The sequence below is a fragment of the Phaethon lepturus genome, unplaced genomic scaffold (assembly GCF_000687285.1).
Source record: "Phaethon lepturus isolate BGI_N335 unplaced genomic scaffold, ASM68728v1 scaffold294, whole genome shotgun sequence".
Classification (NCBI taxonomy): domain Eukaryota; kingdom Metazoa; phylum Chordata; class Aves; order Phaethontiformes; family Phaethontidae; genus Phaethon; species Phaethon lepturus.
The window spans coordinates 22601-32546 of NW_010533723.1; positions in this window are offsets into that span (position 1 = coordinate 22601).

Below are 9946 nucleotides of genomic sequence, written 5' to 3' on the forward strand. Positions count from 1 at the left end.
TTATTTATTCAAATGCTTTTAGACTCTTCTCATAAATCTCACTAGCTGTCTCATTGCCAAGCTATACAATTTGAATCTTCTAATGTTTCCCCATTACCCAATTCTTCCAATCATTATGCTGCTGTTGTCTGAACTTATTTCTCATCCAACAATACATACAAAAGTGAAAACAAATATCAGCATGATTGTAATATGGTTCAAAAGAAGCCAGTACTAATTCTGGACTCATGTGTCTCTGGTCACTTACTCCAGGACTTAGAAAAGGACTCTGCTCCTAAATATAAATTATTTTTGTTCTTAAATTTAAATTTCATTTGATACACCTCTGCAAGTTTTTTTTCTCTTCATATTTTGACTGTTTTTCACTAACTAAGCTTCTTCTATATATTATTCTGTCTTCACAAGCTTAATCAACATATTAAGGTGTTTAGCAAAGTAATTTTGTATTATTCTTTCCTGTGACATCCCCTGATGACTGCATTATATATCACATGTATGTATATGGGAATTAAATCACAGAAAACATTGCTATATGGAGAAACATAAAGACAGCTCTAAGCCATTTGAATTTGGGAGAGAAGGGAAGGAGAAAGGAAGACTCGAAGTTGTCATTATTATGACTCAGAGTTGGAGATAATAATCAATACTGTGGCTCCTACAATATGTATGGAATCACCCATTCTTGGATATCCTTGGAAGCTATGGGTGTTTAATTTTTAGGCAAGTCAACAGAAGTTGTAAAATCAATCTAGTCTCTTAGAAAGTGTTATTCTACAGTCATATTTTGATGGAAGAAGATATATTGCTAAATTTTAAAATATCATGGTATATACTACATGTTTTGTTTATTACAAAATTATTCTAGAATGCTTATGCATAATGATTAAATCTAAAATGTAATGTAATTAGACATGATTCTAAACTAAGACATGGTATATAACATGCCTTTTTTTTTTTTCCCTTTAGGAAACCATTAATAATTTTGATTTAAAAACCAAGAAAAGGATTTTTTCTAATACATGCGTCACAAAGATTTTGTAGTATGGACTGAGACTTCTTATACATTTTGGAAAAATCTACAATCCTGAACATCAAAATGTTCTGCATTCTCTGTGTCACGGTGACACTAGAGATCCCACCATATGAATTGTCATTTACTGACGAAGTTATGTGCATATGACAATCTTTTTAAAACAAGACAGTTCAGCATGAGTTATATGTTCTTCTTCCTCCATCCCGATCTGCATATTCAGCTCAGTTACCCTGAAAAATAAAAGAAGCATTAGGCAAACTGCTCAGGAAATGGTACTGTTGTTTCGTCATCCAACAGCAGGTGATGCTCTTGCCATAGTCAAAGAGTTTTCTTCTCAGCGAAAGAGCACATTATCTGAATGCAGCTTGAGATAAGATCCACAATATTCCAAGTTCTTGCAGTTATACAGCACACAGTAAGTGTCAGTGCAACACTGAGGTAAAAGCTGAGTGAACCAATCAATAGGAGTTAATAAATGATTTAGGCAACAGTGGAATGTAGTACATGGTCCCAAGGAAGCAGCAAAAGCCTACATCAAGGGTGTTTGTCAAGGTTGCCCTGGTTTAAGACAGTGTGATAGTGAACTACACTGTGTGCCTACAATCTCTATTCTTTACTGCTTAAAGGAAAAAAAGACAAACAAACAAGGTCCTATGAGTCAGCCAGTACCACGCAATTTATTTAGTTAGTTAGCACGTCTCCTTGCAAATAATTTTTTTTCGGTTGTAGTTTCAGTTGTAGTGTCTGCATTGTCAGGAATACTGAGGTCCCCAGGATAAATATTACCAAAATGGTAGCTGTTTCATCTGTTTTGAATTTTGAGATGGTTACTGTCAACTTAAGGTAAAATTCTAAGCTTCATGTTATTTATAGACTGTACAAACCTGACTGTTATGAGTTCTTCCTCTTACAGCCTGGCTTTGTTACCTACATGAATCAAAGCCATAAGAAAGATACTGGAATTTCTGTGGAGGGATGGTGTGTGAATAAGAAATCAAGAAAAGAATGGGAACAATCAGCATTTAAGATGAAACAGATCTTTTAAGTTAGGCCTTTGATCACATCAATATGACTATAATAATAAAAGAACTGGTGTTACTTTGCACGAAGTATAATGTAGAGAGACCTAGAAGTGGCTCCAAATGAAATTAATACTTTCAGCTTTTATAAGGTGGAAATGCTAAACACAGGGAAAAGTAGAACCTGGAAGATATAAAAAATTAGAACTACCAAAATCGAGGTGGAGTGAAACTTAAAAGCTTAACTTGCTCCGGTTGAGCTGCTGGTCATGAAACATACGGAAGGGAAATGGATTTGACATTAAAATTCAGGTTTATTAATGACTTTTTTTCTCAAGTTTCAAGGGTACATGTCGTAGTAAAATAAATTTAGTGCTGTTGCTAAGAAAAGGATGTAGTCCTGTCAACTGAATGTGGGAAAAGAGAAGTGGTCTAGGCATCTAGATGCAGTTTTTTGAGAATTATCTTTCAGCTCCTCAAAGATTTCAGGAAATAGAACTGTTAATATTGTTAGCAAGATCTAACAGTTCAGATTATTTTTTGAACTGGAAGCAAAGTGGCTTCGTTTCAGAAGTCATTGCATAAACTGAATGCAAGATTGATCACTGATAAGGCAGTGATAAATACTAAAAAGAGATTCAAATATTTTTCAGTGAAGAATTTATCTCAAAAAAATAATGACAATTAATATACTTCTATTTATAAGGTTGATGATTAAACACAGATTAAAATCTTAACCTTCAAGAGTTAGTGGATATCCACAGCTTCCACTGAAATGGAGCAGGGAGGGATTGGACCATGGATTCCCATATCCAATATCAGGCATCTATTTGTCTGACATTCAAGTTTGTATTCACTGCCCAGAGCTGAAATTAAATTCAGGGAACCAATTCCAGACATGACAACATATACTGCCTTCCTTCTTCCCATTTAGATTCCTATCTAGCCTATTGGGTTCTATAATTTATGGAGATGGAGAAATTGTCTGGTGTCCCTTCACCAAAACCAGCTACAGTACATGGCATAAATTTTATGGATTTCTCAGTATGTCGTTAGGCTACTGTATTTTAAACGTAGAATAAAAAACAAGCATGGGTTCTGAATCAGGATTTCTCCTTAATAAGCATACATTCTAAAAAGTAAAACAGTTTGTCTGAGCCTTGTCCTGTAATGTGTAAGGCTTTTCTAGGAAAAAACCTACCTCTTCCAGGAATTGAAGTGTTTAGGTTTTTAACTTTTAAAAATTATGGATTCACTCAATAAGTCAAATACAGAGTCCTGCTAATAAAAACTCAGTGCAGAGGCATTGTTTTTATACCAGTGAGACCCTTCACTGGGTTTACATTTGTGCACGAAACAAAGTGAAAACGACATAAAAAATGTATTTCCGGTCTCTCTCTGTGGCCGCACTGTAGTTCTCCTATACAAGATGATAAAATGGATGAAATACTTTTTTGAAAAAAATCATGAGACTGTCTTTGCCTTAAATATCTTAAAATACACAAGTCGTCTTTTGAAGAGCTAAGAAGGTATGAAAAGATAACTCGTATTAACTTCCTAAAGCAGATCATATAAAGCAACTTAAAGGAAATGAAACTTCTGCCTTTAACTGGATTCCATATATATTCAGTAAAGCACATTTACAGAAAAAAGAGAGTTTTGCTCTTTTTATGATGAAAGTAGATGAAAGTGAGTTTCAGATTTAGATTTCAATTCAAGAAATCATCTGAGCACATTTATTGCATTTTAGACTTTTCAAAGCATGAACAGTCAGACTTGATCTGTACTATATGTGCCCAGATGCAGGTCGCCATTTGCACGTTCATTTTATTTTTTCTCCTTTCTAGAACATGTGACTTTTCATAGGAGGTGACATCTCCTATAGCTTTTACTATTAAAATGAAACTGTTCAGCTTAAAGATCATGACTTTTAAGGCAAAATTAAGGCAAAAACAAAACCATGCAGAGTACAATCTACTTTGATAAATCAGTAGATTTAATGCTGTGAGGTTAGAGAAAACTGATTTTTTCCTTGACGTGGAGAAAGGGTTGAGGAAAAGATTAAGTATATCACTATTGTATTTTGGAGGGAAAATGAAACCTTTATGTATAATGTCAGGCACACAATTATTATTTCAGTGGTACAGTGGGTTACCATAGCAATACAACCCAGTGGTTTTTTAAATACTTTATTTAGCTTGATCACTGAGGGGAGGGGTTATTGTACTCAGAATCAAGCTTAATCAAAATAACAGAATCATTTTTTTCCCTTTAACTACAATGAACAACCTATAGTTTCACAAAACATGCTCATTGCTTGGCTTACAGATCTGTCTTTTGAAATCATCCTTGCTTATACTACTTACTTCATGAATATATTTGTGAAGGACCAAGAATAAATCGCTTGAGTGGTCACTTTGCATGTTATAAGGACCTTATACCTGGCTTTGTGTGATTCCCACCTATTTTATGGTGCTTGTAGACCACTAAAAATTATAGTTACATGACATAGCTCATTGCTGTGGGTTGGCATTGACACTGCTTTCAACCAGCATCCTTGTGAGAGGCAGGTGCAATAAGTAAAGTCAGAGGCTGCCTGGTGCGTCTTTAAGTGACACAGCTTACTTGTTTAGCAGGCAGTATTCATTGCAAGCAAGCGTTTCAGTATCAGATAATCCCTTGCTACAGAAGTGCTGGATTAATAGGAATTGAACTGTAAGATTGACTTTTACGAGTAAGAGCTATGGAAGAAAACAAGCATCCACATGCATAGAAGATCAAATGTGTGGTGAATTGAGAATCAGGTTATTGAACGTTCGTGGTAAGACCTATGTATAAAGTTACTGGACTGTTATACTGATGAAAACAATTGCTGTTTGATTCTTCTGGCTCTGAAAAAGAAAGTTTTACAGTTTCTCCTATCATTTAAAATAATAAAGTTTTAGCCCAAACACTGTACTATGTATCTTGGATGCCAGAAATATCTTCTTTGGAGATAACTATTGCAAAAGGAATTTTTTGTGTGAGGGGTAGCTTTTCCTTTTCAATCATGCATAAAAGCTTATACCAGATTGTTTGAGTGACTGGGTAAATTTATACATTTTGTGGTACAGATGATACCACTGTAGTGCTAAAGAATACACTGCAGATAGCACAAATCTGGCTGATCATTAAATACATTTTGAATCCACTGAGTATATTGAATTTTAATTAAATGATAGCTAATAAACTATTAGACATATGCAACCACCTCTTTAAATAACTAGACTGTGACTTTCTCACTTCAGTGTTGCTGACTGCTGAGGAGCATTGATAGCAGCAAATTTATATATTATTTGACTGACTATCCAAGCAAATAGCCAGTAGCTACAGTTCATATAAAACTCAGACTTTTGATTGATTAATGTTAACCATGCACAAAGGATCAACTTCTTATATATTACTCATACAAATAGAAATAAGTTTATGAATCAAGTTATAAGCAATAAGGTACAAAGTGAACATATTCTACTGACTTTCAGTGGATACCAGATTTGTAAATCACTGAGTGACAAACTTTCTAAAAGTTATTTAGCAGCTTAGAAGATGCATTCTCGTACATGGGAAGAATTTCACCTATAATTCCATGCAACTTTAAATCCTATTAAAAGTCTGTCCCCAGGGCACCTTTGAAAAAGTGGCATATTTCGTAGTCAGCACTAGGGCACCTGACAGTATGCATGACAGAAGTTTCGCTTTCAGAGACTGAAAGAGAACTTCTGAAATGTAGGGTGGCCCTAATATGAGATCACACCTTTGTCACAATAGTATAGGAAGCCAAGTACATGGTGCAGAAATAGATCTTCAGAAAAAAAAATTCTACTTTAGGGAGAGGTTATCTGAGATTTAATTTCTGGGTTTTTTTCTTATTTTTTTCAGTTTGGGGGAAAATTCTCTACTGACCCATATGAATTTGATGAGTCCTGAGAAATGTAAGAACTACCTAGATCCAAGTGAAGAATTGGCAGGTACCATGTGCCCCCCCTCCGCAGGAAGTGGGACTGGTGATGGTGGTGAGGAACCACAGCCCCTCAGTGATGAACCTCTCACCACACAGACAGGAGAGTAGGGAGGCACTCTGACCTCTGATACCAGCCTCTCTCATGACTCCTACCCAACACGTGCTAGGACGCATTTCTACAATGCCCCTTTCCTCTCTAAACCCACAAAGCCTCCTTCCAGCAGCTCCAGCCCTGCCTATCACTCAGCAGGGCAAGGACAAAGTGGATCCTAGGGCTGAATCCTTCAAGGACATTTTCCCAAGCCTCAGAGAGGGGTTCAGTGGTATTTGCTCTTGTTTGCCTGCATGCATGTTGTGCTACCAGGCTGGTGTTGACCCAGATATCTATGGACAGAAAAGCCAGAATGATGGCCTCTGCACCCATGAGAATTGCCTGGTGAGTTTCCCTGGGGCTACCTCCTGCTTTCCCCTGGAAACCTGGTGAAATCCCATCCCAAGAGCTCTGTGGGTGCCACTTCCTCCTCACAGCACCCTGGTGTTTTCAGTCAGCACCAGGCAACACCCCCAGAAGTCCCAAGAGATCCAGAGAGGTTCCAGCATAAGTAGGAACTTCAGTCCCTGACATGGACCTGCAGGATGTGACCTGGCAGTGCCCAAACCCATGCACCTTTCTCAAAGGTGTGGGTCAGGCCTTTGGGCCCCTGATGGGGGCCTGCTGTGCTCTTCCCAGATCTTGTCTGTGGCGAGAGAGGGGCCACCATTATCTCCAGGGAGAGGGCGTGCAAAAGCAGTTACCCCTTCTTCTGCAGCTGTGAAGAGTGATCTGTTTCTAGGTTCACTGGGCAGCACAGGTAGGGGTTGATGGCCCTCATGCAGGGCTTCTTGTGCCTCTGTCCCCCTCCTACTAGCACTGGCCAAGTAAAGGAGGAACCTGCTTGTCCTGTCCCACAGTGACACCTCCTAGCAACCTTCCGGAGCCAAAGGTAGGACGTCAACGGCTCATTTATGTCCCCAATGCGCCTATTCTGGCTGCTGGAACTGGGCAGGACCCTCCAAACCCAGCAGTATCCTGGACATTACTTGTTCTGGCCCCACAGGGAGCTTGGGATGTATCTTTGGCTCTGGGATGGACAATGACTGACTTTCCAGGGCTCTCCCCTGCAATCAAGGTTCCAGCTCAGCACAAGTGCCCCAGGCTGTTCCTAGAGGCTGATGTCTGGGCCTCAGCCAGAGCGTGCCAGGACTCTTGGGTGGGACACCAGTGGAGGAAGAGCATGGGAAGAGCAACATGTGCACAGTGCTCAGGGAGCAGCTGGCCTCTACACTCTTTGGAAGAGCCTCGTGCAGAACAGCAGAAGGACTCAGCACTTCCTGACCTTGGCTACCTCTTCCATCCTCCATCACCCCAGGTCACCACCATGGCCCAGCACAAACACTGCAGGCACACCAGGATAGGGAAGACTCCTGCATTATTTTCCTGGAGCCCATGGCATAAAATATGTCCTGCAATATGATGGTACTCCCCATCTGTAGGCATGTGTGGTTGCCATTGAGATTGCATCCAGGTATGGGCTCTTTCCTGGGGCACCCCACAGGCATGATGGTGACACCAGTTCTGTCTCTCTTGCAACAACAGGCACTCCACATGGGGTTGTTCTGTTCCTGACACTTGCAGCATAAAAAAGGGGAGAAATTCCTGCCAGAAATGTCTTCCATGGGTATTCCAGTCCCGAGCAGTGTGATTCTCTTCTGCTTCTCCATAGTCCCCACAAGACATAAGAAAGGCACAGGAGGAGTGCTGGAGCAGCCCCTGGTTGGTGGGCTCTGACCTTGCACTCTCAAAAACCCAACGGGAAAAGGTGGCTCGACTCTTCTCCAGAGGGCTTTCTTCAAATCTGTGGATATTGTACATATCTTTGAGAGTCATGCACAAACTACTGTATAAAACTAATTTCACTGTAAATCAGTTACGTTTGCGGGTTGTCATGATCTAGGGAAGTGAATGCTCATTGGAAGCCAGAGAGGTAGGAGGAATAGTAAGTAGGAACCAAAGGGCACTTGGCAATTGTGATGTGTCATCTTACCTGCTGACGTCAATTGGCCTTACCTAGGCGGACAGGCCACTTTATTTAACCCGGAAAAGGAATATGTAAATTGTATGTGTTCAGTAAATAGCCAAATGCCTTATCATTGAATGAGACATATGTATGAATGAATGAACCAGATTCCTACTGTTCCTAGATACTATCCAGTGAAACCACAACCAAGGAAATGGGCTTGGCTGAATCAGCAGGGAAAGAAAATCTTATTGACCATGAGTCTAGTCTGCCACTGCGAAGATACATAAGAGGTGTAGAATAAGTGGGAGGCCCCATAGTCTCCCCAAGATCTCTCCCCAAGCTCTGTCTCCATCAAAATGGGGTGCCAGAAGGAAAGGGTAGGGGCCACCATGCAGAGACGTTCCAGGTTCCAGGATCACAACTGTCTGAGCAAGAAGTCAGGTGATGGGAATTACCAGATGTCAGAGCTTGGTCAATTGCTTTACTCTGAGCTGGGCCAGCCATCCCAAGCACCACCAGTGAGGCAGCAGCATCCCACAACTCCCCATTGGCTCATTTTCACAAGAATCATAGAATCATAGAATAGTTTGTGTTGGAAGGGACCCTTAAAGGTCATCTAGTCCAAACCCCCTGCAATGAGTATCATTAGACCTTGATATAGATTAGGTTGCTCAGAGCCCTGTCCAACCTGACCTGGAATGTTTCCAGGCATCTACTCTGGGCAACCTGTGCCAGTGGTTCACTAACCTAATCATGAAAAATTTCTTCCTTCTATCTAGTCTAAATCTTCCCTCTTTTAGTTTAAAACAGTTACCCCTTGTCCTATTGCGACAGGCCCTGCTAAAAAGTCTGTCGCTGTCTTATAAGCCCCCTTGAAGTACTGGAAGGCTGCAACAAGGTCTCCCCGGAGCCTTCTCTTCTCCAGGCTGAACAACTCCAACTGTCTCAGCATGTCCTCAGAGAAGAGGTATTCCATCCCTCAGATCATTTTGGTGGCCCTGCGCTGGACTGGCTCCAACAGCTCCATGTCTTGCCTGTGCTGAGGGTTCCAGAGCTGGACGCAGTACACCAGGTGGGGTTTCACAGCCCAGAATACAGTTGACCTTCTGGGCTGCGAGTGCATATTGCAGCTCATGTCCAGTTTTTCCTCCACCAGTACCCCAAGTCCTTCTCAGAAGGGCAGCTCTCAATCCCTTCATCCCCCAGCCTGTACTGGTACCGGGGCTTGCCCTGATCCAGGTACAGGACTTGGCCTTGTTGGACCTCATGACGTTCACATGGGCCCTTTTCTCAAACTTGTCCAAGTCCCTCTGGAAGGCATCCCATCCCTCAGGCATGTCAACCACACCACTCAGCTTGGTGTCATCTGCAAACTTGCAGAGGGTGTACTCGATCCCACTGTATATGTCATTGGTAAAGATATTAAACAGTACTGGTCCCCTGAGGGACACCACTCATCACCGGTCTCCGCCTTGTCATTGAGCCATTGACCACTACCCTCTAGATGCAACTATCCAGTCAATTCCTCATCTACCCAACAGTCCACCTATAAAATCCCACTCTCTCCAATTTAGAGAGAAGGATGTTGTGGGGAACCGTGTCAAAGGCCTTACAGAAGTCCAGATAGATGACATCCGTAGCTTTTCCCTTGTCTATTGATGTGGTCAATTCATCGTAGAAGACCACTAGTGTGATCAGGCAGGACTTACCCTTGATGAAGCCATGCTGACTGTCTCACATCATGTCCCTGTCCTCCATGTGCCTTAGCATTGCTTCTAGGAGGATCTGCTCCATGATCTTCCCAGGCACAGAGGTGAGGCTGACAAATCGGTAC